Below are 7,259 nucleotides of genomic sequence, written 5' to 3' on the forward strand. Positions count from 1 at the left end.
CCCAGCGGGCGCCCAGAAGGGCCCCTGCGCCCAGGACTGGCTCCGGCGCGCCCGGGTGCGTGCGGGCTGCACAGAGGAGCGAGCTCAGCCGGAGGCTGCCGAGCGCCGTGGGCGTGCGGAGGGGCGGGCCAGCGCGGCAAAGTTGCGGAGAAGGTTGCACCTGACGCAAGGAGTAGGGAGGGCGGGTGAACAATTCACAACCAAGAGACGGGGAGTGCGGCGGTAGGAAAAACAGCCGCGTGGAAAACAGAGATGGAAAAACATTGAAGGTGGTGAAGGCGAAGCTGCCCAGGGCTGGGGCGGGGCAGGAATAGTCTCTAAACCCCTTATATCTGCTCGGAACCCTGGACCGGAGAGGAACCGCTAGAAACAGGGTATACAAGTCGGGATCTGCCACAAAGAGGGGAAAATGGCTTAAGTGAGGAGAGAGATGGAAATAAACAGGCGCCCAGCCAGCCGTGGCACCTTCTTTTGTCTAAGGCAGTGGTTCTCAGAGGGACCCAAACTGGCAGCATCAGCATCACCTGGGAATTTGTTAGCAATGCAAATTATCAGGCTCTGCGGGATGAGTCAGAATCGATTGCACGGTAAAGGGTTTTTTTTTTTTTAAAACTCCAGACCAAGAAGCCCTGGTGGCACAGCGATTAAGCGCTCGGCTACCAATGGAAAGGTCGGTGGTTGGAACCCACCAGCCATTCTGGGGGAGAAGAATGTGGCAATCCGCTTCCAAAAAGATTACCCAAAACCAAAACCATTGCCCGTTCCGTCAAATGTGAACTCAGAGCGACTCTATAGGACAGAGTAGAACCGCCCCACGCTGTTTCCAAGACTAAATCTTTAAGGAAACAGACTGCCACGTCTTTCTCCCTCGGAGCGGCTGGTGGGCCCCAACCGTAGACATTCCGAGCTTTTGGTTAGCAGCCCAGGCTTAACCCCTGCACCGCCAGGACTCCTTCCACAAAGATTAAAAAACCGATAACCAAACCTGTTGCCGTCGAGTGGATTCCGACTCAGCACAGGGTAGAACTGCCCCCATAGAGTTTCTAAGGAGCACCTGGTGGATTTGAACCGCCAACGTTTTGGTTAGCAGCCATAGCACTTAACCACTACACCACCAGGGCTTCCTCCATGCAGCTTACAGCCTTGGAAACCCTATGAGGCAGTTCTACTATGTCCTATAGGGTCGCTATGAGTCGGAATCCACGCAATAGCACCCAACAACTCCAGATCTACTACTGAATCAAACTCTGGACATGGGCCCAACAGGTGTTTTAATAAGCCCTCCAGGTGAATAGGATAGACGTTCAAGTTTGAGAAGCACTGTTCGAACGGTGCTCCTCCAGAGACTCCACCTGGGCAAGTCCGGAAAGGCAGGGGTGTGAAAAGTGCCAGGGGTAGGGGGGACAAAAAGTGCGCTGTGGCAGGGTCCGTGGTTCGTGGCAAAGCGTTGAGTGGGGAAGGCGACAGGAGAGTTGCATAGGAACGTCCCCTTTTGCTGCTGTCAGTGTATCCTAAGGGCTTTTTAGAAGTGATCACGGTCAGGCTTCAGGCTATCAGAAGCAGAGGGATTCACCAGACTCCATTGGAGTGAACATCTGCTCTTGGAGACCCACATCTGACCTTGTTTGGAGTACCCTAGACCACGGTCTCCCCAGAGCACCTGGATTAAGCGCTGTTGCTTGTGGCTAAGAGAGTTAAACGCACAACTAGGATCCAAGCTTTAGCTTAGGGTCATTACTCTGCTCTCTTCCCTGGAATTTCCACCCACCCGCCCAGAGTTTAGGCGGCTGAGCAAACCGAGAAGGTTGAGGCAAGGCAAAGAGCCGTTCTGCTAAGATTTTTCCTACAAAAAATTAAGACTCGATCCAATAACACTTGGCTAATCTCTTCTGAACACTGTTGGTTTATCCCCCTACAGCTAGAACGTCTTTCAAACTGCATTAGGGTGTCTTTCGTTAAATAACAAGGGTATCAGGCGCAGACTGGATCCTGCGGTTTGCCCATCACCAGCCGGAGTCAGTGACTGAGGTTCCAGCTCCCTCCCTGTGGTGGCCGGGGAGTATGCAGGAAGTGGAACTTGAAACCCCACCCCACCCCAGCCTTAAACATATGATTGAATTTCCCCCCTCTAATCGGTTTTGTATGATGTATGTTTATTAAGACCGGGTTACTACGCCGACAATGATCCTAATCAGCCATTCACTGGCTGCGTGGCGAACAGGCTGGCTAATTTTTTTTTTAATATATAAAATTGATAGATTGCTATCCTAGACTTCTAATGTGATATAATTCCATCATCATCATTAACAGGGAATAGTTCAAATCTATATGTTCTTTGGCACATCATCAGCTGCCCACATCTCGCCTCTGGGTATTGATACAAAATCTCGGCTTCCCAGCACGTCCCTCTTCCTAGTCATTCCTCTGTGGGTGTATTAGCTCACACTTCTCAAAGAGGAAACTCTTTTGGTCTCCATTAAGACACAGTCACACAATTACTGGTAAAACTTCCCTGTTTATTTCCAACTGCAGATCAATTAAAATCACATTTATTCTTTGTCCTTAATAATGATGCAGCAGTCTAACTTTTGGATTATAATAAATTACTGTAAAAAAAAAAAACTTGGTGGTTATAAAGTGCCAAGTCATTGGATTATACACTTGTCTTAATCTTCTAGTCTAGATTTTCCGTTTTACAGAAGAAGAAAAGACCTAGAAAGATGAAGTGACTTGTTCAAGACGACATCATGCGTTGGAGGCTGTACTGAGACTAGAATCAGGTCTCCTGACCCTGTAATCAGGGCTTCTTGTAAATCATAGAAAATAAGCTGATCTTCAGTTAATGTGGTAACAAACGGCCACATCCAGGGATCTCCATTGCCAGTGATTTTGCAGCATTGAAGGGAACAGAGACTCCAGCCACAACTTGAAACAGCTCCCATTGAAAATAGGGTTAAGGAAAATAGAGCAGCACCGTATGGACTAACTGGCCCTAAGGAATGTGCTGGCAGATTGCAGCAAGGTGCCAATACAGCATTTTAAAAGCGTTTTGCAGACAGGTCCATATGTTGTGACCAAACCAGATGATTTAGCCGGTGAGACAGCAATCAAAAAGCCCCAATGTCATGAAAAGGGTTTTTCACGTTTGCTTGTTTTATTGCAGAGATGCCATTTTAAAGCACAATCATTTGTCCTTTTCTTCTGTCACTTGTGGTAAAGTAATTAGAGTGCTGTAGTCTGCTGGAACCAAGAGTTCCAACCCCCAGCGGTGCTGACCCGAGTCACAGCGGAATGAAATCTAGCTGAATTGCGGGTGCATTACACACTAACAGCAACCAACATAAAAGCCAAGACCTAGAAACTGATGTATTAGAAAGTAATGATTTGTAATTGTTGCTGGCTCACAGAAGGATTGTTTTATCAAGAACCTCTCCTTCGAAGATTTTAAAAAGTATAGTTTTATGGTAGCTGGAATTGTGTGTAAGTTCTCAGAAATGCCTTAGAAATAGGTCCTGTCTGACTTACTGTTTAATCCCGTAGGTGCAAATGGCCCACCCAATACTCTGTAGGAGACTGATTTTTCTCCCCATCCCTGTTCACCAGGTCCAAGGTGCGGTATTTGGATGTTAAATGAGTGGCTCTGGTGAAGGAATGGGGAGAAGGAAGGAAGACAGGGCAGGGCAGGAAGTTACTCTCCACCCTGGCCTCGGGATTAGACTCATTAGCAACAGCATCAGTCCATTCCACTTCCTCCTCCCCAACCCACTTACCAAGCCTCACTCTGTGCCTTCCCTAGAGCTCTAGCCCAGCAGTGAAATATCCAAACATTACTTCATTCTTTTGCATGCACAAAGTCTCACACTTACACACACACCTATCCCCCTATACACACACACACACACACAGAATCTAAATTGAGAGAAAGCTGATGAGGAAAACGGCATAGTGTAGAGGTTCAACCAGAGCTCCCAACCAGTTCATTCCAGTTTGCATTTTGACCCCAGATATACTGAATCAAATCTACATTTTAACAAGATCCCCGGGTGATTCTTATATATATTTTGAGAACCGCTGCTCTAGGAGTGGTTCTCAGAATTGGTCCCTAACCAGCAGCATTAGCATCTCCTGGGAGCTTGTTAGAAATGCAAATTCTCAGCAGGGGTTCAGACCCAAGCAAACTGGGTTTGAAACCACAGGTTCAATGCTTGGACTCTGGACCCAGGCTGCCTGAGATTTTATCCCACCTCTCTCACTTATTTCCTATGTATAACCTAAAAAAAAAACTAGGTCATGTTATATAACCTCAGTTTCCCCTTCTATGAAATGGGAATATAAAAATACCTCTCATAGGGATGTTATGAGGACTAAATGAGTTCCTATTTGAAGTCCCTTATAATAATACTGTACATGTAATATGTTTAAAGTGAATATATAAGCCTTTTCATCCCCTTCTACTTTCATTTGTTGTAACTGCCAAAAGAACAAACAAATCTGTCTTGGCAGAAGGACAGGTGGAGTGTTCCTTCGAATCAAGGATGGCGAGACTTTGTCTCACATACTTTGGACATGGTATCATGAGTGATAGGTCCATGGAGAAGGACATCATGCTTGGTAAAGGGTCAGCGAAGAAGAGGAAGACCCTCAACGAGATGGACTGACACAGTGCTGCAACGACAGCCTCAAGCATAGTGAGGATGGCGCAGGACGAAGCAGTGTCTCGTTCTGTTGTACATAGGGTTGCTGTGAGTTAGAATTGACTCAACGGCTGCTAACAACAAGGTAGTAGTTTTTACTAATGGTAAGACACTGAAATTTTGGTGTGGTTTGCAACCATAACATAACCTAGTACAGGTTATGAACTTGCATTAAGTATAGGAAATTAGGGGAACAATACTTCTCAACGTTAGCTGTACATTAGAATCACCTGTTTATAAAAATCTCAAAGACCAGACCACAGCCCAGACCAAGCAAATCAAAATCTCTGAGGGTGGGATCCAAGTATCAGTAGTTTTTAAAGGTCTCCAGGTGATTTCAATGTGCAAAAAGGTTGAGAATCACTTCTTTAGAGCAATGTTCACTCTGTGGAAACTTCTGGGATTTAGTGTGCCAAGATCTTCAACTCCCAAGGATCAGATCTTTGGTTATACCTGTCCAACAAAGACCCAACCCTTATCCACCCAAGTGAGTTGCTCCATATTTGTTCCTGCTGAGCATCTCAGGAGAAAGCCACAAAACCTCCAAGACTGGTGCACCATAAATTCAAGGACTCCGAACTCACTGGACCCTCTTAATGTAGCCCACCAATCCTATATATCCCCTGCCTGCTGTTTCTTTTATTCTCTACAGTAGCTTTTTCAAAGCTTGTCCACTGTCTTATTTAACAGCAATACCACAAGCGGATGGTTTTCACAAAGAGAAATTTATTCTCTCACAATTTAGGAGGCTAGAAGTCTGAATTCAGGGTGCCAGCTCCAGCAGAACGCTTTCTCTCTCTGTCAGCTCTGGGGGAAGGTCCTTGACATCAATCTTCCCCAGTCGAGGAGCTTCTCAACACAGGGACCCCAGGTCCAAAGGACACGCTATTCTCCAGGCTCTTGTTTCTTGGTGGGATGAAGTACCCCCTGTCTCCCTGCTCACTTCTCTTAAAAAAGACTGATTTAAAATACAACTTAATCTTGTAGATTGAGTCCTATCCATTAACATTACTGCTAATCCCACCTCATTAATATCATAGATGTAGGATTTACAACACATAAGAAAATCATATCAGATGACAAAATGGGAGTCAATCACACAATATTGGGAATGACAGCCTAGCCACACAGGGGACTCTTAGGCCAGCAACAAAAATGCAGCAACGTGGGTGTGTCCTTTCTGCTCAGGAAAGCCCACTAGGGACTCAGTATGCCCGCGGTTATCATTGGGGGCTGGTCATGTAGGCACCCTCTGACTAGCATGTACCAAAATTCCAGACTCCCACACACATTTTGGGGGGACACAATTCAATCCATAACATCCACTCTCTTCATACCTTGGATATAAACCACTCACCTTTAGAAGAAGATTTCATGGAGAACAGAGATCCAGCAATGTCTTCACTCTTTAGACATTTCCTGTCTTTTTCCTCCTTTCATTTTTATTCTAGGTGACAAGGAAGAAATGTCCCTCATGCTCTCTTCATAGTACTATGGATCATATTCACTTGTGCCTCTAGAGGAAACTCTACTGACTGTCCCAATTCCCCTCTTCAATATTTAAAGATGCTTTAAAAATGCTCTCCCATCCCGTCATAATCCACCTTCTCAGAAGAGTGATCTGTAGTAGGTGTTTCCACTTCCTTGCTTCAGTTCACTCCTTAATTAACCCACCACAGATCAGCTGCCACCCGCACAACTTCCCTGCGATTGCCTTCCCAAAGGTCATTTATTTTTAAATTGCCAAATCCAGTGAGGCAATCTTATTCCTAATTTTATTTTATCTGCCAATGGCATTTGACCCTGTTTCCACTCCATTAGTCTTGAAATATTCTCCACCTTAGACTGCCTGGTTTTGAATCCTGGCTGTGGTTACAACCTCAGGCATTTTAATTAACATATCTGTGCCTTTCTTTACCTATAAAAAAAAAAAAAAGGCATAGTAATAGTGCCTACCTCATATGGTTTATGTAAGGCTTAAATAACACAGGTGCACAATCTTATATCCACACTTCTAAAATACAAAACTCTGAAATCCTAAAGTTTCTTTTTCATAAATTTGTCAAAAACTCACTTTCCAGAAACATCTGACCTGAATTGACATGAAGATATTTGTATTCTTTCTTTATCCCACTTTGGTGTGAATATTCGTATATATATATATTCTCACCTCCACCCTAGACCAGAAAAACAATTCCATGTGCTAAGTGACAAGAGATAAGTTGGAGAAGCAACAAAGAGTGTTATACCCTGCCCTAATGCAGGAAGAGCACTGGATCTCCATGAAAAATGACAGAAACCCCATATAGGTTTGGAAGCGAAGACAACAGAGATCTTCCCCATCTTCTGGGTAGAACCTCAAGAAGGCAACAAGACCATAGAGAAGAAATGGTTGAGTCAGTTAGTCAGACAGAGGGAAACTTAATTAGCATACAGAAATTCCCCAAGCTTTGATGGGAGTCCCTGGGTGGTACAAACGGTTAGTGTGCTCCTCTGCTAACCAAAAGGTTGGAGGTTCAAGTCCACCTCGAAGGAAAGGCCTGGCGATCTACTTCCAAAAACTCA

This window comes from Loxodonta africana, chromosome 10 (assembly GCF_030014295.1).
Source record: "Loxodonta africana isolate mLoxAfr1 chromosome 10, mLoxAfr1.hap2, whole genome shotgun sequence".
NCBI classification, from domain to species: domain Eukaryota; kingdom Metazoa; phylum Chordata; class Mammalia; order Proboscidea; family Elephantidae; genus Loxodonta; species Loxodonta africana.